Raw genomic sequence first — 23,544 nt, forward strand, 5'->3', positions numbered from 1 at the left:
AAGTAGGAGTAGTCACCTATCATCAGGGATTGGCTAGCACAAACAGTAAATTCTTTCGGTAGCCTTAAGCTTTCTCTGACAGGTACTTTAAAGGGGCTAGGGTCCTCCTAGGGATGTGGCTTTGAGCTGTTCGAAACCATTATTGTGTTTAAGTCTTTAACGTGGGGGAAGGAGGATGGATGAAATAATTTGTGTTGAGAGTGTAGTTTTTATAGGCCAAGGTTGAGGCCTAACGGAAAAGAGAGCTCAGACTAGTCTGGCCAAAGTTTGGTCAAGCAGCAAATCATTGTCACCTAACAGCTGGAAGAGTCTAGGATCATGTCTGAAGGTGATGGACATCAAGTTCTGTCTCCTGAGTTTTGTAGTTCCCAGAACCGCAGGACAGCAGGTGGTAAGGAGAGTCTACTTGATGGGTCAGGAACCCACCTCCCCACCTCTCACTCTCGGGGCCTGTTTTAGGTCATAGCCCACCCAGAGGCCATGGATTCTAGAGTGTCCTCTGGGATTGAGATCACGCCCCTTGGCTTACATCCATGGGGGGAGCGGGAGGGGGAGGTAGCACCAGGTGAACCTCAGCTGCCACTTTGGCAACTGAAAACCTTCCCAGCTTTAGAGCAAACGAGAAGGGCTAAGGTCTGGAACACCTTTCAGTCAGATGGCCCACACTGTATTTTTCTTTACTAGATGAATTGGTTTGTTTATTTCTTACAATTGAAAAGAGGATTACTATGTTAAACTGCACTAGGACCCTGCCTTCCTATGGTCTGGCTCTTCAGGGGCCAATATTCCACAGCAGGCCCATCCTTGAAGGACAATGCCAGAAGTCTAGCGAACAAACAACAACAGTAGCGGTTCTCACAGTGGTTCCCCAGAACAGCAACATCAACATCACCTGGGACGTTCTTAGAAATACAAATTCCCAGGTCCACCCTAGAGTTAATGAAACAAACTGCGAGTGGGAGCCCCTTGTATGTGAACAAGCTCTCGGGAGAATCTAATACATGCCAAAGTTTGAGAACCACTGACCTACAGCCTTCTGCTCTGCCAGAGGAGGCGAAACTGCAGTCGACCTGGAGCTTCAGGACGGATCTGAGTTAGGTTTGGAAGTTGGGGAAAAGACTTGATAAGAGAAGACATGGAAAAAAATCTTTAAAATGTGCGCACCTTACCCTAAACAGTAGAGAGCTAAGAGCATCTGACAAAAAAGAGTACGACTGGGATGAGGTGCCCCAGCGTGCGAGCGCTCCGCGAAACCCACAGTCACTCGGCTCCCTTTTCCCGGGTGGGGAAAACCCCACGCCCACGCAGCTCCTGGAGTCCCTTCTCCTCCGGCCTGGGCGCAGAGGCCCCACCGCAGCTCCGGTTTGCAGAGCCCGGGCACGAAGCCAAGCTGGTCTCAGGTCATAGCTCTTCGGGAGCGCGAGTGGGAACGGTACCCGAGGCGCTGTTCGGGGGCCTGGAGGCTTCCCCTTCAGCCGGGCTCGGCCGCAGCTGGCCACAGCCGCGTCTGAGAGGCATCCTGGGCTACAGTTGGCGCCTCCCTGGGGATCCAGGTATTCAACCTAGGCGCGAGGCACCGCAGACCCCCACATCCTCCGTCTCAAACGCGGGGAGCCCAGCCTTATGGGATTGGAGATTTCCCATCCCCCCCTGACCCCACCTCCTACGCGGTAGACGCCCCCCCCTCCGGGTTCCAGTCGAACTACAAAGCCCACAATCCCTAGGGCTCGCACGCTATCTTCTGGGAGCTGTAGTCCTGGATGTGGAGCACCCCTAGCGGCTCAGCGCCGGCTGCACTCCATATCCCAGCATGCCCACGCGCGTGCGGGTGGAGGAGGGAGGGGAGAGACGGGGAGGATGTGAGTGGGGAGGGGGCAGCTGCCCCCTTCCCCCACCCTTCCCTTCAAGCCGGGCTGGGGTGGGGGGAGGGGCCGGACTGAGGCGGCGGCGGCGGCTCGCTCCGGGAGGGCAGAGCCGGCAAGGGCGGGACTGGCCCGCTGCGGACAGACGAGGGAGCCGCGGAGCTAACGGGTCCGGACGCCGCCAGCGGCGGCGGCTTTCTGCACGGGCGGAGGCGGCGGCAGGAGCGGCGAGCATGGCCCGCGCTGCGCCCGGCGCTGATTGAGGTGCGCGGGCGGGATGAGGGCGGGCGGAATGCGGGGCGCCCCGGGCCCCTTGCTGCCCGAACCCCTTCCGCGCGGGCAGCTGGCTTGGCCCAGCGGCCCAGACCGGCCCGGTCCACCCCGGCAACTTCCCCGGGGTCGCAGCTCTGGGTTCCCCCATGGGGACGGGGGTCCGCTTGTCTTGGCCTCAATCCCCATCCCCGCCTTCTGCTTCTGCACCTCAAGCCGCTCCCAGCCTTTGAGGCGCGACTGTTCCACTCCATGGTGGCAGCCCCCAGCCCCAGCTCTGGGAAGCGCTCCCTGCCCCAGTCCTGACTTACTGTCCATTGGCTACTTCGTACCCCCAACCCCCCGCGCGCTCCGGGCCTCTGCGCTACCTGGAGACCCCTGCCCCGCACCTCTTAGCCACAGGCTGTCTTTGCATCATCAGCACCTCTCTCCTCTTTCCCCTACTTGGCACTGCCCCCTAGCCACCCCCAATGGCCCAGTTCTCCCCGATAAGATCTAACAGCTGACCTCCTTCCCACTTTGGAGAAACTGAGGCATGACATAAACCAGGAACTTGGCCAAGACCATGCTCCAGCCCTTTCGGGGGCTGGCCCTAGCCCATGCCTTGGAATGGAAGTCGTTTTTTTTTTTTTTCCTCCAGCCATTCCTCTGTAACTGGACCAAACTTCCCAGCCCCCTGCTGCAGCTCTGGGCTAAGCTCACTTTAGGTTACCCTTTAGCTTTCTACCACTTCTGTTAACCCCCTTCTCCTTTCCAAATCCCACTTTGGGCCCTCTCTGCTTGTAGACAGTCACCCACCCAATGGCTTGTTTTTTCAAGTTAGCCTTTCAATTTCTATTTCTTGCCAACTGCATCCATCTCCCATCTTGCCTCTTGCTTTACAGCTGCGTAAAGCACTGAAGAACAGAGTCTAAGGTATTGGGGGGGGGGTGGTGGCAGAAAAGGACTGGCAGCCTCTTCCAGCCAAAGCCACTGAGGGGGGTTCAGGGCATTCTGGGGTCTCTGGGAAACAGTCATTTCTAGCCAGTAACTCATACTCCCAGCTTTGTCTAGAAGCTGGTGGGTCATCCCTCCCTCTTATTATGCCTGGTGGGCTCTGAAGTCCCTCTGAGATGGAGGAAACCTCTTACCTTGGTGGCATAAGAGGAATCCGGGAGACCACACCCCTAAAACTTATCTTGAATCTGCTGCTAACTTTGGAGGGGGTTGCTGGTTCAAGGAAGGATGCCTGCTAGGTGCCCTGAGCTCTTTGTGGAGGAAGGCACAGTGTCTGTAGGCGGTGATCTCAAGTTTAGTCGTGGTGTTCAGGATCTGAAGGGAAGAGGGAACTAGGGCTCAGAGAGGTGGCACAGACATGCCTAATTTAGTTTTTTGTTTTCTAGTCTTCCTTTGGCAAATTTGCCTTTGGATCACCCCTTTACAGCCCAGTCCTTGGTTTCTCTGTGGGAAATAGGGGGAGGGAGGAAAGTCTTTGAGCCATCAGGAAGGCTCAGGAGGCTCTGGGACTTTGCTGGGGTCCTGAATGAGCAATCTTTATCTGAACCAGATGGTTCGATGCTCCAGCACCCCCCTTTAATCCCTCCCCTTTGGCTGTGAATAGGAAGCCTTTAACCTTGTAACTTGAGATTAGAAGAAGGGAGGCCAAGGGGCCAACTGTGTGTGTGTGTGTGTGTTTATGTCTGCATCTGTACACTCGTGTGCAAGCTTGCCAGGGCCCTGTGTGAGTGGCCCTGCCCAGGAATGCATTGTGATGTGCTGTGGCTTGTTCATGGCCCTCTAGGAACTTTCGGAGCCCAAACCCCCCAATGGGGCCAATTTCCAAGCCCCTAAGAACTACTGGTCGTGGCTTTGTGGGAGCATTTCCCCACATGCCAAGCTTCTGGACCTGAGATATGCCTCAGGGTGAGGATTACTCTTCTTAAGAAAGCTACCTGTGATTGAGGTGTCCGAAATAGCAGCATTGGGGATGGGTTTCGAAAACTTGTGTTGTCTTTTCCCCAGTCATGGCAAGAGAAGGTCTGAAGGGTAGGAGTCTGGGAAGAGGAGTGGAAAGTGATTCCTTTGACTTCTTTTATGCCACATCCTGCCTTGTGTATTTGATTTGGGCCCCCATTAGACTGTGCAAGGTCTTCAAATGTATGTTCAGCAAATGTTTGAGTTAAAGCGGAGGGTCTTGTGGTTAAAGGTTTAAGGCAAGATTCCTCATGGTGGAGCAGGCATCAGAACCCCCCAGAGAGCTGTTTAAGGTGCAGATTGCTGGGCCCCACTCCCAGAGTTTTCTGATTCAGTCATTCTGGGTGGGGCCTAGAATTTGCATTTCTGCTCAGCTCCTTAGGGATAACGCTTTGAGAATCACTGGTTTGGGCTATTACAGTTGCTTGGGAGATTAATACAGGCAGATGCAAGTCTTAAGAGGCACTTCATTCCACCTTGCTTCCCAACCCAGGTTTGTTCTGGCTGCTGCACTGGGTTAGCCTTTCCTTTCGTTCTCCTACTGCCTAGTGTTGGCTAGGTTAATGGTAGGGTGACTTGTGGTGCCCGGGCTCCCAGTCCTGCTGTAACCACGGAGCGGACACCACCCCATGGTTATTTGAAGGAAGGCCCTACAAAAGCAGGACATTTAGGAACCGAGGCTTTGGAAAAGGGATGGCTGTGTGCACATGAGAAAGCAGACGCTGAACCACACTGTCATTTTTCCTGACTCTGCCTCTCAGACTGAGCAGCTTGGAGTATCTGCCAGTTGGAGTCCTGTCATGGCCATGCACTTGACAGGACACCTGGGAATCTCTGAAATTTGGAAAAGAGGAATCCCTTACATTATGATTTTACTTTGTGAAGCATTTTCCTCCTGTTGTTTTTCAGGAGGTTTATAGGGCCAGTCCAGATCCAAGTGAGGTTACAGTGGAACAGAGAGGTGCACTGTGGGTCACCCAACAAACCCTAGGACTCCCGACTCCAGCCCTCTGATAGAGCTTCACTAAACCAGCTAGTAATAGCTGGAATAATGGCTGGAGTTTCCTGTGTGCTTAGCTATTAGCCAGGCATGGTGCTAGATACTCTCACATGTTAGCTTGTCAAATGTTCACAGCAACATTGCAAGTTTGGCATCATGGTAACTACCTTGTAGATGAAGAACTGAGACTTGTGGAACTTACCAGACTTGCCCAAACTCAAACATCTCTTAAGTGGAGGATCTGGAATTCAAACTCAGGTCTTTCTGATGGCACACCCTACATTCTTTGTCACTCGCTGTCTGCTTTGCCCAGTAAGCCTCTAATTGTCCTTTGGGTTATCTGCCCCCAGAGTCTGGTGAATTTTACTGAAACTAAAACCATTCTGGGTGTTGTGGAGGAGATAAGGACCAAGTAAGTCACTGTCCTCTCGAAGGGGCTAAGCCCAATACACCAGTGTCGTCTACAGTTGAAGGCAGAAGGAGCAGCTAGTGGCTTGTTGGTTTACAGGAAGCAGAAGCCATCCCTGTAGAAGGTTCAGAAGATGGGCCCTGAGCAGGCAAGTAGAACTCCAGCATTGACTGGGGGATGGAGAGGTGTGCAGGCCAACAGGTCCAGAGGGAGGCTGTAATGGCACTTATATATAGGGAGTTTTCCCATTTGGCTGGAACATAGGCAAGGTATGTCAAAAATCACTAAGAAAATCCTGTTTGGTTACAAGCAACAACTTGGCTGACTTTGGCAGGAAAGGACTTCCTTAGAAGATTGTAGGGACTCCTGGAATCAGAGATGACTCGACACCCATGTCCCCTCCAGGGTCTCGGAGTGATACAGCAGGAACCAAAGGCCAGCTGACTTCAAGGTACCACTGTTGCCAGGATAAATCTGCTGCAGCCGTACTCAGTAATTTTGTCACCACAATTTGGGATTCACATCCCAGGGAGGAAATGGCTGGTTGGCCCAGCCTGGCAGGGAGGGCTGGTGGCATGGTAGGCAATCCCGCCCACCCCCCCCCCACACACCCAGACTGTGTCCAAAAGTTAAAGTCCCCAGAAGAAGAGGAAATGGACACTACAGGAGATCAGTCCAGAAAGCCACTAGATGAGGACCTGGATTGGCAGGTAGCACATGGCACACTTAGTTCTGACAAGTGTCTGAGCAGGCAAGGGGCAGACTGGCAGCAGGATATAGTGGGTCATAAGGGGACAAGAAAAGAAGGGAGGGAGGAAATGGAAAACTAAGTAGATAGGGTCCAGGTGAGACATAATGAAAGCTGGAATTTGGCAGTAAGAATGGAAAAGAAGAGACTGATTCTAGAGAGATTGTGAAAGTAGATCTCATCTTGTGGAACAGCCACTTGATTGGCTGGGGTTGGACATTTCAGTACCTGGGTGATGAGGTCGGTCCCTTTAGCAGACACAGAGAGGTCAGGAGGAGGAAGAGTTTGCAGAAGATGATGTGGCCTTACTTCGGAGGAGCTGCACAGAGGATGCTGATGGCATGTCTGGAACCCTGGTGAGCTCATTGCTCCTGATTCAACGTTTCCTGAAATTTGGGGCCTCAGCCCTGAGGAGGTGGGGCCCTAAAGCCACAGAAGCCCTGCACCTCCTGAAAGCAGCTGGGGCTCCATGGCGCAGGCTGAGCACGCCTGGGTCTCTTCTCTCTGCGTACATGAGCCCAGTATGGGCTTCTCCTTCCTTCCCCTTTCCTACTCTCAGTTCCCTGCCCCATGTTTCGCACACCTGAGCCCTTACTAACTCAAGGGCCTAGCTCACATCTCTGGGGACCTGGGTTTTCAGGTTTTGCTTCTTTTCTTCTCAGGGTGCTTGTTAACAGTAAGTCCTTGCTATTAGGGCAGACATCTCCGAGTGACATTTCTGAAGGGGAGGGCCTGAACTTGTTATCTGGGGAGAGCAGGCTTTTCCTCCTTTTGTCCTGTGCTCACCAGGGATGCCTGTGTGTGTCCGTAACCAGCCATTCTAGAGGATTTCTTGGTGCTGATTTATAAATCATTATTGTAATTACAGCATATTGTCAGTGGAGCCTTCATGTTGCCATCGCAGGTCTCCTCTAAGGCTCCAGGGCATAGGCTGGGCTTTGGGCGCCCCCAGCTTTCTAGCTGACAACTAGGTAAATTTTTTCTTACAGGAATAGGAAGGAGAGATCAGGGTCTTCTCTGGGGTGAGGGGCAGGAGTAGCTATGCCAGAGGATACTTTATCCCCACAGATTCTCAGAGAGAAGGTCATCTTTCTGGAGTGAAGAGGACTGTTCCCCTCAGCTCCAGCTGTTGGCATTCAAATATATATGATATTTTGCAATCTATAAATGTAGTGCATAGTATCATGTACAATAAGGTGAACCAAGGACAAGGGAAATTTAGAGAAAAATATAATTGTAATTTTGATATCAGTGCTAAATTTTTATTTGTGTATAGTAGTGTTAAAACAAAACAAATAGTTTTGGAATCGAGTGTTAAAAGCATTTTCAACTCAGCTTTTTCCTTCAAGGGGAATGTGACTCTGCAAGAGAGGAAGCCCAGGGAGGGAAAGCCATTTACGGGCTGCTGAGGTGGGAGGGGAGCCAGAGCCAGTGAGTCTCCTGCCCTGAGGGGCTTTGTTCTCTGTCCTGTAGTCCTTTGTTTTTCATCTCTTCCTGAATTATTGTCTTTGCCCATTAGGGTCTCTCTTCTCTCCTTCTCTTCTTCTGTAGAATCAGGATAGGAAACATACCAGAGGGACACAAAAAGTAGCCCCACTTCTGTGCATTTCATGGGTGAGGCCCTTCCTGCTTCCGAAAGAGCAGCCTTGCAGGGCTTGAGAGAGGGCAGGGGACCCTGGGGTGTTGTGGCATGACCTAGGGACCTTATCCTGCTCTGCCCTTTCTGGAATCCTTCTGCTGCAAAGTCCTAGCACCACCAGTAGGCAACAACCTCCCAGCCTGAACAGATCAGTAGCCTTCTGAGGAAGAAAATCAGTAATGAATGCAAATAGCTAATTGGTCTAGGGGGAGCTGCTCTGGTGAGGAAAAATCAACAAGTTATTTATTTGTGTGGCTAAAGGAAATGTGGAGAAATAGTGAAGAGGGGAAGGTGAGAGGTGGATTGTAGGAAGAGACACAGGTGGGGGAATTGGGGGATGGGCTGGAGATGCCCCCTCCTCTCTCCTGTCACCCCCACAGCTCCTCCCCTATTCCCTCCTTCCTTCTTTGCAGGCTTTCTTTGGGTTGAAAGGGACATTAAGAGAACTTTGAATCTCCCCTGACCCATAAATGGAGTTCCTTCCAACCCTCATTTCCACCCAAGTTCAGTTAAAGACAAAATACCAATCCTTTGATGCTAATGGTGAACTAGAACCAGAGTTAGGAGGAAATGAAAGTCTCTGTGGGCCTGTGCTGAGTCCTTTGGCTGTGCAAAGAAAACAGCAGCCAAAGGGACTGAGGCTATGCCGGCAAGGCAGGAGAAGGGAGAGAGCCCCTGAGCTGCTCCTGGTTCCTGTCTCTCTTGGGTTCTCTAGAGAGCCATGTGAGTCTGGGGTTGGCAGGCCGTGAGGGATTTTCCAGGGGTTGGCCATCTCTCTGTCCTGTCCTGTCCCAGAGGGCTTGGTGTTTGCCTGGACTGATGCCTGTTTAGCCTCTGGGTTCTTGGGGCCTCTGGCATCGCTTAGGAAGAGAGCCTAGGTACCACAGGAAAGAGTGAAGGGGAAGAGGAGAGGAATGGGGGGGCTGTTCAGGTTCTTCTAGTGGAGAGGAGTCAAGGCCTTCCTTAGGCAGGAAGATGCTATGAAATGGGGAGTAAACAATTTACATCAAGAAGGTTCAGCCAAAGGCCAAAGTGGCAGCTGCCTGATCAAGGCACTTCCTCAGTGCTTGAAGAGTAATTCACACTTGACCCTAAAAGCAGCAGTGCACAAACTTGTAGGATGAATGTGAATTTTGATCTCTCAAGTGGCATTTTTTGTACATAACACAGAAGACACCTCACCTCCTTTCAAACCTGGGTGAGGTATTTTGAAAGGTGTCTTCTTCCACTCGATCCACCTATCCTGGTAATTTCTACCCACCCGGGACCTGTGCGCCTCCCATGCTCTTCATCCTGTGCAAAACAGGGAGCAGCCAGGCCTTCACTGTTGGCAGCCAGTGAGGCCAACATGGAGGCCTGAGCCGGCTGAGGACGGCAGAGCTTCAGGGCAGGGCCGACTTAGCTTTTCTAAAGGGGAAGCAGCTTGTTTGGTCAGGGGACCCCCTCCATGATTTTCACAGCCCAGGGCCCAATCTTGCTGCCTTACCTACCCACAGGGGGTTTGATGCTGTGTGACCCTGAGCAAGTCCCTGCCTCTCCTGAGGCCTCAGAGTCCAAATACAGAATTTAAAGACCTACTCAAGGACTTGCTCTCAAACCATCTGGTAGACCCAACAGAGGAACACCATGTCCTCTGGGGGGGAGGTAATGCTGGGGGCCCAGGATGCCACTATATGGTCCAGACCCTTATGGGAATCAGTTTGACTTTTCTTCTAACCTGCTTGGATGGACTAAATAGCAGCCAGCCTGCTGTGGCATCTCTCGACAATTGGGCTCTTAGAGCCGGGACATCTGTCCTCAGGCCTCCTATTGTTCTCATCCCCACCTCCTAACCTGTACTTTAATTCTGTACTGAATTCAGGCAGAAAAACCCATCTGGTCTCTCATCACATTCCTCTCTTCCTATACTGGCCAGAGTGGCCCCAGAGTGACTGTTTATAGGTTCCTGTTTCTTTCTGCTCCCAATTCTCTTATGCTACCCTCTTATGCCCTGGGCTCTGCTCTAGCCAGGGTTTTGTGTTTTTTTTTTTCTCTTTTTCCCCCCACAGCCAGGGTGGGAGGTGATATCACAGGCTGATCACAGGAAGGGGCACATCAGTGGCATGGATACAGGGCAGGTCTGGAACGAGGTCGGGGAGGGCTTCATAGTAGAGGAGAGAGGAGGGCAGTGAGGAAAAGCCCATACTCGCCAGGATGCGAAGGGCTGAACTGAAAGGGCAGGGCACAACTAGGTACCTTGAGGAGACCAGTTTGGACAGAGCATAAGGTTTTTGGGATAATTGCCCAAGAAGGAGGGCCAGGATGGAGGGGTCTGGCCAAGAAATGGGCCCGAAGACCCACCTTGGTGCAGGAAGGAACAGGCTTTCTTGTAGGACTGGCTGGTCACACAAGGATTGTGTTTGCAGGAAGTGTGGGTGGAGTTGTTAATGACTGTTTGTTCTCCGCAGGCTGTGAAGCTGCCAAGGGTCAGTCTGATAAGAGGGAAGAGATAGACTCCTTGAGTTTTATACTCCCGACAGCTGCCTTCTCTCAGCCGGCCCCACAGATACTGACAGTCTATTGTGGCACTGCTCTTGGTCTATCTCCTTTCCTTCCTGAAATACAGTCTCTGGCTTCAGCCCAGCTGGGTTTCCCCTGCCTGGCCGCCAGCTCCTGTTTCCATCTGTGGTCAGATGAGGCTTGCACTGGGGGAGGGGTCAGTCCTGGCAAGACGGAGCCAATTCTGAGCCTGACCCCAGGGTGGGAAGCCACCCTAAGGTGGGGCCAGGGCTTTGGACGAAGCATCATCTTCTGGATCTGCCTGGTCCATTTTGGTCTCAGGATTACCTTGCCATTCACCGAGCCAGCTCTGGTGTTTGGGAAGGCCTGGCTCTTTTGCTAGAAGGATTCAGAGATGGAGATCTGATGGGATTTGCATTTGTGAAGATCATTTTGGCTCCCCTGTGGACAGTGCATAGGAGGGTTTCTAGTAGGTCTGGGGCTTTAACAGTCAGGGGGCTACTGTAGGTGAAGGTTGACAGTGCCCTGGATAGTGTGATAGTGATAGACACATAGAAAAGTAGAAAGATGAGAGATTTAGGTGGTAAAAATCAGGTGGACTTGGTATGAGGTTGACTGAGGGAGATTGAAGGAAAGGGGGGCACAGATGGCTTCTAGGTTTCAGGATTGGATGGATGATGTCCCTTTCCCAGAAACTGGGAACACAGAAGGAGGACCAGGTTTGGGAGCTTAGAGCATACATGAGTTTGGTTTGGGGCAGGTTGAGTTTGAGGTATTTTGGGGCACCTCTAAGGCATATCATCAAGGGGTGACATCCAGAAATGAAGGAAATAGATGGGTCGAGAGTTCAGGGGGAAGTTTGGCAACATTTGAAATGCCAGATGTGACTCTTAACAGGTTGAGAAACAGGTTTGGAAGGGGATCCCCCAAAATCCATTGTCAGACGAGGAATGGGATCGAGGGTCCTGACTTCCCATTGTATCCCATAGCCAGGGTCTATATTCTCTTCTCCTGCCTGATTCAGTTGGTTCAGGGCCTTTCCAGGCAGCAAAAGGCATGACACCCTCCCCTGCTGAGTCTTCCATATGATTGAGGGACTCTGGCAGTGGACAGTGCTGACTCCGGACCATCCAGGAAGGCCATGCGTGTCAGAGCTTCCCTCACCATCAGCTTATCTGGACAGTGTCTCTGGCTGGAGAGGGACTAGGGTCCTGGCCAGAACTGGGCCACTGCTGGGGAATCCCAGGACCGTTTCTGTTTGTGTGGCCTCTCAGCTGGATTGACCTATCGGGGACGGGATTTTAGGGACAGGTTCAGGGCAGTCCTTCTGCGTCAGATGGCAAGGTATATAGTAAGTGGCTTTCTAAAAATTCCTTTAAATGAAATGGGAGTTGGCTATACATGTGTGCAAGATTGTATCATTGGACTTCTTCAATTACAAAGGCCAAAAATCCAACTCATCCAGCCTCAGGTTGACTCATAGCTGAGGAGGGTGTGGCTGGCCACATGCAGGGAAGATGGGAGGTGGGGCTCAACCAACATCCATCTCACTGTGTGACCGTGCCACCACTGTGTGTGATGACGCCACTCTCAGTTCCCATTGGCCTGCCAGCAGGGCCGGCCCTACCCCAGCTATGGTGACTGAATACATTTCATGCTCTCGTTGGCCAGGCCTGGGTTACAGGGCAGAGAAATGGAAATTTGAAGAGAGGTGGTTCCCCAAAGGAAAGTAGGGTTGTCATCCACCACAGAGACTCCACATGTTGAGGCAGCTGACAGTGCACGGTGTGCATTTGGACTCAGGGAGATCTTGCAGTAGTTCTATGCCTGACTTCCATGTCAGAAACACCACTGTGGACAAACTGATAAGGATTTATTGCCATTTATTAATTTTCCTTGTTAAGAACTAAATGCTAAAATGTAGAAGGGAGGGGGGCGCCTGGGTGGCTCAGTCGGTTAAGCATCCAACTTCAGCTCAGGTCCTGATCTCATGGTTTGTGAGTTCCTCGTGTCGGGCTCTGTGCTGACAGCTCAGAGCCTGGAGCCTGCTTTGGATTCTGTGTCTCCCTCCCTTTCTACCCTTCCCTCTCATGCTCTGTCTGTCTCTCTCTCTCAAAAATAAATAAACATTAAAAATAATAAAAAAATAAAATGTAGAATGGAATTTCAAATCATCGAACCATTCCATTTGTAGATCAGGAAGTAGAAGTTGAGAAATTTGCCCACTGCCTTCAAATCAGAAGGTGGAAGAACCCAGGGGTGCCTGGGTGGCTCAGTCGGTTGCATGTCTGACTTCAGCTCAGGTCATGATCTCTCAGCTCGTGGGTTTGAGCCCCGCATCAGGCTCTGTGCTGACAGCTCGGAGCCTGGAGCCTGCTTTGGATCCTGTGTCTCCCTCTCTCTCTGCCCCTAACCCAGTCACATTCTGTCTCTGTCTCTCTCAAAAATAAATAAACATTTTTTTTTAATTAAAAAAAAAAAAAAAGGTGAAAGAACCCAGCTCATCTGACGTAGACTGGGGCTCTTTCTAGTGTTGAAGTGGGGTTTTTTTTAGGTGTTTTCTCACTGTTTCAACTGCCTAGCCACAAGGAGTGATTCATCCTTTGGACCGCAGGTCAAAGAGCAGGCACAGGCAGGTTATGGCCAAAGGTCCCTTCTTGGTGGTGGCCCAGGGCCATCTGCATGGTGGATAGTGTTACGCAGGGGTCTGTTGACAAGAGGAAGACCCTCACTGTTGCATCAAACTGGTCCCAGTAAACAGGAGGCATTGGCCCAACTCTCAGGCTTCCGCCCTAGTGCTGCCTTCGTCTGTCCTCGTGGCTTCCTGGGTGTTTACCATCCTCCGTCTTGTTTCCTGGTGGGGCCTGGATAAGGATGTCGCTCTAGGGCTGTGGTACTTTCTGGATTATGTTGGGTTATTTCCTACTGGGACAGTTGTGCCCCTCTGTCTTCTCCCTTGGAAGAGAACACCCAGGACTGTGGTGCCAGTTTCAGGAAGAAATAGATAAATAGCACAGTTTTGACTTCTACCTCCAGTTTGTGAGGGAATAGGTATTTGACCCAGCTTGGCAGAGCCAGCAACAACGTGTTGTAGAAAGAGCTCTGGGCTTCGAGCCTCCAACTTACAGGAGCCTTTATGTTCATTCTGGCACAGGCTTCTTGCCTTGGGTGGGTCACGTCCCTGAGTCTCTGATCCAGAGAGGGAAGGCTGTCCCCATGAGGGGCTTCAGGGGAGTTCGAAAGCGTGAATGATATATTAACAAAATGCTGGAGGTCCGAGGAGCTTGAGGGCAATTCTCACCAACTCCTAAGGGCTCAGAGAGTGCAGTAGGGCTCTTCTGAGTTTGGGACTGAATTCCTCTTTCATTCTGACCATCTTATCGTACATCTTTCCTCCTGCCCTTCATATATTTGTGGATAGCAAGTTAGTTCTTCCCTCCTGAACTGTCTGCCAGCCCAAACTGACTAGCGTGCTTGGTCTGCGCCTCATGCTCGCCTCCTGGAGGCGCCCTGTCTGCCTGTTTCTGCCTGGGGCCGTGTTCTAAGTGGTCACCCAGCCTGGCTCACACCTCCTTGTTCCCTTAGGCTTAGCCACAGTGTCTACTCTTGTCCCTGCCTCTCTCCTCTTGGTGAGGCTGAAACTCCATGGTACCTCAGGTACATCGCGCAGCTTACGGTCCTCGCTTATTTCATCTTGGCAGGGACTATCATGGGCAAGTAGGGCAGGCATTATCATGCTCATTTTACAGATGGAGGACCTGGGGCCCAGAGAGATATGATCTGCCCAAAGACACAACTGTCTAACAGCAGAGCCAGTTCTGGAATTGAGGTCTTCTGAATTTAGTCCAGAGTTCACTGTCAAATGTTAACTCATAGGCACATGTTGGGGTGGGGATGCCCCAGTCTCACCAAAGAAGGCAAAGGGCTTGAAAGCAGGCCCTGGGACCCCCTATTCATAGCCCCCGGATCAACCTTGCATAGCTTCAGTCTTAAACTAATGCATCCTTGTATAACGACAAAATACATAATAAGCCAGACAATAGAGACTGCTCCCTGGGGACCATTGTATTGGACTCTGATCTGTGCATTCCTCCCTTCCACATCCCCTGAAGTTGACATCATTAATGCTTATCATGATGGATATCATCTTAACCAGATCCAGGGGGATGAGTCACTTCTGGAGAATAGGACTGCGGAGGGCGCCTTGCTCCCACACCCCTGACTCCACTTACCTGGGAGTGAGCATCAGAGGCAGTGCAAGGTACCAGCTGATATTGCTACTTTCCAGAGGTGATGAAGTGTATTACCCAGCAACCTTAGAGATGTTCTGTATCCCGGGTGCCCTGCCTGAGTCAGTCACAGCATAGTGTCAACTCCTCAGTAAAGAAGATTGCTCAGGCAGAGCAAGGGAGAAATGATAGCAATTGTTGGGCATGGAGCAGTCCAGAGCTGGGCTCTCCATTTTACTGGCCACTTGCTTTCTGCCTCCTGAAGTGACACAGGGAAAAACAGGGAGACGGAGTAGGGGTGCTTCCCAAAGCTGCCTATGGAGTTGGTGCTGGAAGTCTCTGATGGCAGCAGGCTGAGCACAGACTCAAGCCCTGTAAGTGGAACTTCCAAGGTCTCTATTGGAAAGGCAACATCCAGAAGACACAGTGACCAAGCAACGGGCCCAACTCTGGGCTCCTCCATCCTTTTACTCCACTTCTCTCTACCTCCACTCCCAGGGGAGAGAGAGGACATCATTTCCCTTTAATCTCCTGTCCAAGCATGGCTACAAACACCTTCTCTGGGTTTCCATTAGCATAGCTGCCATAGGCTGACCTTTCCAAACGACATTACTAAATATAAAAGAAGAACAAAACAAAGCTAAAGATAGAGAATAAAAGCAGCCTGGCTCAAAAAGTGCAGACGACTGGTTTGTTTTTAGGGTTTTCAGAGTACTCCGCCGCAGGAGATACCTATCTCCAGGCCAGCATAACGCTGCATGCCCTTCTGCTAGAGTCTCAGCTTCCTAGCTCTGACCTGCCTTCCTGTGTAAGGCAGCCCTTAGGACCCATACTACCATGGATCTCCTCCAAGAGAGCTAGACTACCTCCTGATCAAGTGCCTGGCCTACCCTCCTCTCTATCCAGGGTTTGCTGGCTCCATCCTTAGGTCCCAGGGGATTAGCACCTACATAACTGTACCCTGTAGGAGTTCTGTCTTATTTTAAGTAAGCCTTGCAGTAGGACCCATCTCTTGACACAGTGCTTATGCCCCAGCTTAGCCTACAGCTGCCATTGAAGGGCTGGCGGTCCTCCAACATCTGATCTTGTCGGGAACTGTACAAGTCTCCCTGCCTGGTTCCTTCCTCCCACTGGGCTACAAGAATAGAAACTGATAAGAAGTGGGCCTGGTCAATGGGAGTTTTTTGGGTGGATTAAGGAATAGATTGGGTTTAAAAACAAGAACCAAAAAAACACTGAAGTCATCTAGTCTTGATGCAGGAAGTAGATGTGGGCTGGTCATAAAGCTGCATTTCTAGCCTACAGCACTGCCTCTGTGTCCCGCCTGGCATATGAGTGATGCCCAGGGGCCAGGTCTCCACACTCCAAACTGCTGCCTGCCAGCATGTACGATGCTCCCATTTCATACCAAATGTTCAGATGGAGACACAAAAAATCAAAAGAACCACCACCTCACAAGGGAATGTGGGGGCAGGATGGATAGAAAAAGGGAGGTTGTCATCAGTTACAGCCTGCTGTCCTACCTTGCTAAGGTTGGAGCCCTTTAGAGAAATTTGCCCAGTGCAAAGTAGGCTTCCATGCCTGCAGCCCAGGCTGTCACCTTCTTGGCCCCAGAGGCTCTGGCAGACATTCCACCTGGGTAGCTTGGCTGGGCCATGGGGACTGAAAACCTAGAGTTCCTACCAGCCCAGTGGAAGAGGTGTGGCACATCCCTGGGGCAGATGACAGAGCCTTGCTCTCACCTGTACCTTCAAGCATGATGTGAGCCCTCACTGAGTGGGCATTCTGCTCCTGGCTTCCAGCCCCTGAGCTGGAAGAGGGGAGAATCCCAGAACAGGTGCTGATGCACTCTCAGAGAGCATTGCTTCCGGACCCACCTGTCCCAGAAGTTCTGTCAGCATTCTTGGGGTCATAGCGTGTTCTCTGCATTGGAGCATTAGGCCAAGCCCATCCCATAATGCCACCCAGTAAGAACTGGTGGCTTCCCTCCGGTTTGCCAAGGGCCTGGAACCCTGGTGGGTTGTGCCCATGTGATGACAGTACATACCTGTTGTGTAGACTTTCTTGCTAGCAGTCACCCTGCTTCCTGGGCCTCTTTCTTGCAGGTCTACAGTACTGGCAGTTGGGTTATGACCTCTTTTCTGGCATTCTCTCCCCTATCCTCCCATCCCAGAGAGGATGTGGGGATAGATGCTAGAGTTTTAAGTGAAGTCCTTCAACTCAGCCTGGGCCACGGCCTAGATGGAGTTTGAACCACAGAGACTGTGGTCTGGAAACTTCTAGAAGAATAGCTTCTTCTTTCTCTAGGTGTGCACTGGCAAGACTTGTATCTGCCCTCGCTCAGCCCCTTCTCCATCATCCCCTTCTGGGGGATAGTGGCCTGAACCTTCTTGCAGGTGGAGGGATGGGAGACCCCATGCAGAACCCCTTGCCGTGGTCCAGGCTTGGAAAGGGGCAAGAAAGGGCTATGGCAGAAAGCAGGAATGCCAATCCTGTTCCTTTCCCCAAAGTGAGGGAAAAAGTGGCCAGAAAGTGGTCAGGAATTCTGGTTTTGCTCTCCAAGGGCTGGGAGAAAGAGCACTGGTTGGGAGTTAGAGAGGGAAATGCCCTGCCCCTCTCCACCATTTTTCCTGAATTATAGCTCCTTTAGGAGCATTTGCCCTTTGTCCCCAGCCTCTGGAGCTTCCTTCTCAGTCTGCTGGCTCCTGCCTAGGATTATTGTTTCAGGAAGCTGTCTGGGTATGCTGAGTCATGTTTTCAAACCGGCTGATTCCCTGCCACACGGGTGCAGGTGTTGGAGAAGAGAGGGTTGAACGTTACCTGGAGAAACCACGTTCTTCCCTTTCGCTCCCCCTGGGAAGAGGGATGGAGTGCAAAGAGACTCTCTCCTAAACCTTCTCTTAGACCCACTCCCTGCACCCCAGTGTAGAGGAAGTGTGTATGTTTCTGGGAGCCAGTGTTGAGGAGCATTGGATTAATACCTGTTTCTGAGAAGAGCAGGGAGGCTCCTTTTTCTTTTTCTTTTTCTTTTTTTTTTTTAAGTTTATTTATTTATTTTGAGACAGCACACAGGGGTGGAGGAACAGAGAGAGAGGGAATCCCAAGTAGGCTCCTCATTGTCAGCATGGAACCGGATGCCGGTCTCAAACTCGTGAACCATGAGATCGTGACCTAAGACAAAATCAAGAGTTGGATGCCTAACCAGCTGAGCCACCCAGGTGCCCCAAGGAAGGCTCTCTTTGGTAAGAGTGAGTTTGATGCAGAGCATGGTCCTTTTCCCCAAGGGCTCTAAATTGAAGATTGACTCATCTCTTCCTTCTTGGAGCCCTCAGCTCAGTCCTCCACGGGTGCTCTGGCTGGTGGATATTGCTCTGGTATGCACCTCCAATGGCCTCTGGGATGGACTGTGGAAACACGTCAACAGATCCCACCTCTTTAGAGGGCGAGGCCTACAGTTGGGACTTGGAATGCTAGTCTCTGAGGTCAGCTGCCTCATGGCATTCCCGTGGCAGGGCAGCCCTCCTAGAGTAAGCCTGGCGAGCAAAATCAAGGAACCATGCGTGGCAGGCAGGCTGGAGAGGTTGAGGGAGCCCTCAAAACAGAGGAACTCCTTTCTCTGCTTTTTGACAGAGCAAGAGCCACAAGGCCATAGAATGAAGGGTTTTGCTAACGGGCAATGATGCAGCTATACAAGGAGGGAGAGGGACTGGGGTCCTTTCCATGTTGTTGGCCACTCCCTGGTGGCAATAATATCTATTGAATGAATGCATCCTCTGCCTTTCTCTTGAGACTCAAAGCATTCCCCAGACATCCAGACAAGTGCAGAAGGAAAAGGAAGCCCTGACAGCTTTTCTGTGGCTCTTCATTATACATCTATGGTATGACTGTGATCTGAACCACAAGCAGTGATGAATGGCCAAGCCACCTGGCACTTTGTTATCTTTAAAGAAAATCAGAGCTGGATTATTGGCACCCTAGTCCCCTGTTCCGTGGGAGGTGATATGGTCAAATTTAATTGTCCCAGGGAGGCAGAGTTGGGCACTAAGATCTAAGCTCCCAGCTTTCCAGACTCCTCTCTGGCTTGCCCTGGGCTACCATTCATTTATCCCACTCCTGCTTCCTCCAAAAGTCCCCAGAGAAACTGATTTATTTTCTAAACTCCTACCTTCAGGGTCTTCTGCCTGTCTCCTGCCTCTCTTAATGTCTGAGGTTTTTCAGCCCTATGGAGAAACTCCTTTAACTGTGTCTTTGGTAGAATCTTGCTGCTGACTGTGGCTAGAGAGCCCATAGACAAGTATGGTTGGGCCTAAGGGAGCTGTTTAGAACCGGCTCAGGGCAGGCCTTGTGTTCCATATGGTATAATGAAGCGGCAGCCGGGGAAGATGTGATAGGCCCTGTGACCTGCACGCTCTGCCACAGGATAGACCTAGCGCTCCTCTCCGCACAGTCTGGGGTAAGGGTCAGCCAGGGCAGACCTGACTATGAGACCTCAGGTCAACATGCCCACCCCACCTCCCTGGAAGCTGCTCCCTGACACTGTGGGGACAAGGGGCAGTGCCTATGGGAAAGGAAGCTCTGTAGCAAGACGCTGGTGGTGCTGACCCAGGGAAGGCTGGAGGCAGGGTAGGGTGCTGAGGAATCTGAGCCAGGGCTTTGTAGTGGGGGTTATCCTCTTGATGCTCACCCAGCATCATAGGGCTCCAGCCCAGAAGAGTTGCCCCAAACTGGGACTGACAGAACTGTGGCTCTAAACATATCCAACCCAGGAGCACAGGCTCTGAGCTAGAAGCTTTACTCCTTTCATCCTTACAAAAACCCTTACAGAGATGGATGAGATTCCCATTTGACAGATAAGGACACAGATCAGAAAAGTTAAATGGTTAATTTCTTGTCAGCTATTAGCTGACAAGAATGTGAGCAAAGCCAGAATGTGAGTCCAAGTTTTTCCAGGCGCTTTCTTCTTTTGGGAGGCTTCACTGGAAAGGGCCTTTGAGCTGGGGCAAACAGATGGGAGATCTTTGGAGACTTGGCTAGGGAGAACTGCAGCTGGTGGCCTGCAGTGCCCAGGGGAATGACTGAAGAGAGTTCCATTTTAGCAGTCCTGGTATGTCCCTGCTGACATAAACTTAAGACTTTGGCCGTTTATACATACATCTTTTCCATTGCCTCTGACTTGCTAAATCTAGTTTGAACCGAAGGCCACATGTTTCTTGGTGGTCCACAAGAAGTTGGAGAAAGCTTTTTCACTTCTAGAACTGGAGGAGTGGGGGCAGAATATAATCATCACTTCCATCTGCATACTTATATAATGATTTATAAAATGATTTCAAAGCATTTCTTCACTACCATGACTTCCTCTGATTCTTATAATCCTGGGGTTGTATATGGAGATGATACTCAGCTAGACAAGTATTTTTTTGATGTAGGCCAGTGCTAGGTCCTACAGTGATACAGAAATGATAAATTAAAAGCATGGTCTTTGTACAACTAGAGTTTGTATTTTGAGTGATGGAGATAGACATGTACATGTCTTTCTAGGCTCTTTATACGATCTTAATAAACATGGGCCAGACTTGGCCTGTGGTCCAAACTAGTTCATAACCCCTAGAGGGTAGGGTATAGGGAGAGATGAGGCTTAAGAGGGTGGCCTGGTTTAGGGATCTCTGAATGCTATGCTAAAGAGCCTGATCTTGGCCCTAATGGGCGCCCTATCTCATATGTTTTTGAACGCAGGAGGATGATGAGTTTGTTAAGTCTGAAGTGCCGTAAGGACACGCTGAAGAGGCAGTTGAGAATGTAGGTCTAAAACTCAGAGTAGAAGGCAGCAACAGATTTGGAAGGGGGTGGGGGAAAGAAGCAAAAAGGGCTGAGGGCAGAACCTTTGGGATGCATTACAAGCTGAAAGAGACAAGCAAGTGTCTGATTCAAGAAAGTAGATTGCGATGACTACTACTGAGTGTTCACCACTACTAAGTGGTGGACAGCAATCCTCTCTATCTCAGAGAGGAAGAGGGTGGAAGGAGGATTGCTTTCATCGGATTGTTCGAGAATCTTGGCCTGACAATGAGAAAGAATGAAATGTGGCCTTTTGTAGCAACGTGGATGGAACTGGAGCGTGTTATGCTAAGTGAAATAAGTCATACAGAGAAAGACAGATACGATATGTTTTCACTCTTATGTGGACCCTGAGAAACTTAACAGAAGACCATGGGGGAGGGGAAGGAAAAAAAAAAAAAAGGTTAGAGAGGGAGAGAGCCAAAACATAAGAGACCTTAAAAACTGAGAATAAACTGAGGGTTGATGGGGGGTGGGAGGGAGGGAAGAGTGGGTGATGGGCATTGAGGAGGGCACCTGTTGGGATGAACATTGGGTGTTGTATGGAAACCAATTTGACAATAAATTTCATATTAAAAAAAAAAGAATCTGGGCCTGAAAAGAAAAAAGTGGCTTGCTGCCTGGTGACATCCTGGACTAGAATTTGGCTCCTGAATCCACTGCTGCTGCTCTTCTTCTTCTTCTTCTTCTTCTTCTTCTTCTTCTTCTTCATTTATGCACTTATTTATTTAGTTTATTATTTTGTTGTTTATTTAAGTAATCTCTACATCCAACATGGGGCTTGAACTCATGACCCCAAGATCAAGAGTCACATGTTCTTTTTTCTTTTTTTCTTTTTTCTTTATTTAAGAGAGAGAAAGTGGGGGTGGGGGTGGGGATTGGGGAGGGGCAGAGAGAGAGGGAGACACAGAATCCAAGGCAGGCTCCAGGCTCTGAGCTGTCAACACAGAGCCCGACGTGGGACTTGAACCCACAAACCATGAGATCATGACCTGAGCTGAAGTCGGCCACTCAACCGACTGAGCCACCCAGGCTCCCCTTTCTTTTTTTTATATATTAGAGTTTCTTCTGTCTTTTTTTTTTTTTAAGTCTATTTATTTCGAGAGAGGGAGTGCACAAGAGTAGGGGAGAGGCATAGAGAGAGAGGGAGAGAGAGAATCCGAAGCAGGCTCCATGCTGTCAGCACAGAGCCCAACACAGGGCTTGATCCCACAAACAGATCATGACCTGAGCCGAAATCAGGAGTTGGAGGCTCAACCTACCAAGCCACCCAGGCATCCCAAGAGTCGCCTGCTCTTTTGACTGAGCCAGCCAGGTGCCCCAATCCACTACTCTCCTGATATAATTGAAAGAAAAACCTGGGCCTACTGTAGGCAGGCTGGGGACTCAAAAGAGTCAGATGGGCCTTTCATCAATGGTGTCCTTGTGGCCAATATGCATTTTTCTCTGGCCAGATAAAAGACGGTGAAAGTCACGTGGTATGGAAGAGGGCCTGATGGCTTGGGTGGCCTTCTTCTGTGAAGGCCTAGTCAGACCACATCTGAAAAATCCTGTTTGCATGTCTGCACACCCCATCCCTACCCTCAGGGTGGACTGTACTGAAAATGGGGCAGGGATGGGAGAACAGTTTTAATCGGGACTCTTGATCAGCTTACCTCAGGCTCTCTCAGTCTGCTTCCTTCAGAGTTCTGGCTGGAGTTATGTGAATCTTGTTAGAGATGGTTTGATATGCCTTCCCAGGAGACTGGTATTGGCAGGGATCCTCAGTTACTTGGTACAGATGGTTTAATCCAACTCATCCAAGTCAAGATGGCACTATAAATTTATATCTAAACACATAGCAGTAATATACAAAAAGATAAAATTCTAAAAACATAGTCATACACTCCCCCTCCTTCCCCCCACACAAAACCACAAACATCCCTGTAATGAGAAATGGGGCAGGAACACAAAGAGGAAACCAGGGCTGAAGCTGTAGACCTGCTGGTCTTTGAGTCTGGAAGCAGGCAGAAGCAGCTGGAAATCTGGGGTAACAGAGCTATAAAGTTCTCCACATGAAGCATAGAATTAGAGTTTGTACACTGCTTGAACTCAGGGGCTGGAAAAGTAGGTAAAAAAAAGTTTCCAACCCTGCTCTGGGGCTACGACTTATAAAGATGCTTGCCTAGGGAGAAAGAACCTCACATCCTGGACCTAAGCTGAGTGAGTGCCATAAGAGTTGATCCTAGAGCCAGAGGACCTGGGGAGACAAAGGTGAAAACCTCTAGACAGGGAGGCAAAAGTAAAGTATAACAGATAAGATGAATTTATACACTAAAGTTTAGAAACATATGGGGCAACTAATGAGAAAAAAGGAACCAATAAAAATCAAAAAAAATTTACCTCAGAAGAAATGAAAATAACAGAGTAATTAGAGAATGTCTTTAGAGGCGCCTGGGTGGCTCAGTGGGTTAAGGGTGGACTCTTTTTTAAAAAACATTTTTTTAAACATTTATTCATTTTTGAGAGACAGAGCGCAAGCAGAGGTGGGGCACAGAGAGAGGGAGATATAGAATCCAAAGCAGGCTCCAGGCTCTGAACTATCAGCACAGAGCCCAATGTGGGGCTTAAACCTTGAGATCATGACCTGAGCCAAAGTCGGATGCTTAACCTACTGAGCCATCCAGGCACCCCCAATTGCGAACTCTTGATTTCAGCTTAGGTCATGATCTCACAGTCTGTGAGATCGAGCGCTCCATTGGGCTCTGTGCCGACAGTGTGGAGCCTGTTTAGGATTCTCTCTCCCCACCCCTCTCTGTCCCTCCCCTGCTCACATTCTATCTCCCTCCCTCCCTTCCTCTCTCTCTCTCTCTCTCTCTTTCTCCCTCTCTCTCTCTCTCTCTCTCCAAATAAATAAATAAATAAACTTAAAAAAAAAGAGACCCTCAAAGAGATAAGGAAACGTTAAATCCATTAAAGAAAATAAAGGAAGCTACAAAAGGAAAAAGAAACAGGAAGATGTCAGTATGAAAAGTACTAAAAATTCTAGCAGTGAAAAATAGTGTCATTTGAATTTGAAACAATAGATAGAACTCTAGCCTGGACACAGAATTCATGAATT

At 50.2% G+C, this 23,544-nt stretch overlaps 1 protein-coding gene across 2 annotated transcripts in view; it reads left to right on the forward strand.

The window, feature by feature from the left end:
* The first annotated feature begins 1,868 nt into the window (after nucleotides 1-1,868).
* ST3GAL2 (ST3 beta-galactoside alpha-2,3-sialyltransferase 2) overlaps nucleotides 1,869-23,544 on the forward strand; it is a 48,510-nt gene continuing 26,834 nt past the window's right edge. The window contains exons 1-2 of one of the 2 annotated variants that reach the window (XM_058707254.1): nucleotides 1,869-2,126; nucleotides 5,805-5,945. The gene's annotated coding sequence lies outside the window, so the exon portion shown is untranslated. The remainder of the gene's footprint in view (nucleotides 2,127-5,804; nucleotides 5,946-23,544) is intronic. The other variant, XM_058707253.1, reaches the window with a different exon arrangement.

The sequence above is a fragment of the Neofelis nebulosa genome, chromosome 17 (assembly GCF_028018385.1).
Source record: "Neofelis nebulosa isolate mNeoNeb1 chromosome 17, mNeoNeb1.pri, whole genome shotgun sequence".
Taxonomy (NCBI): domain Eukaryota; kingdom Metazoa; phylum Chordata; class Mammalia; order Carnivora; family Felidae; genus Neofelis; species Neofelis nebulosa.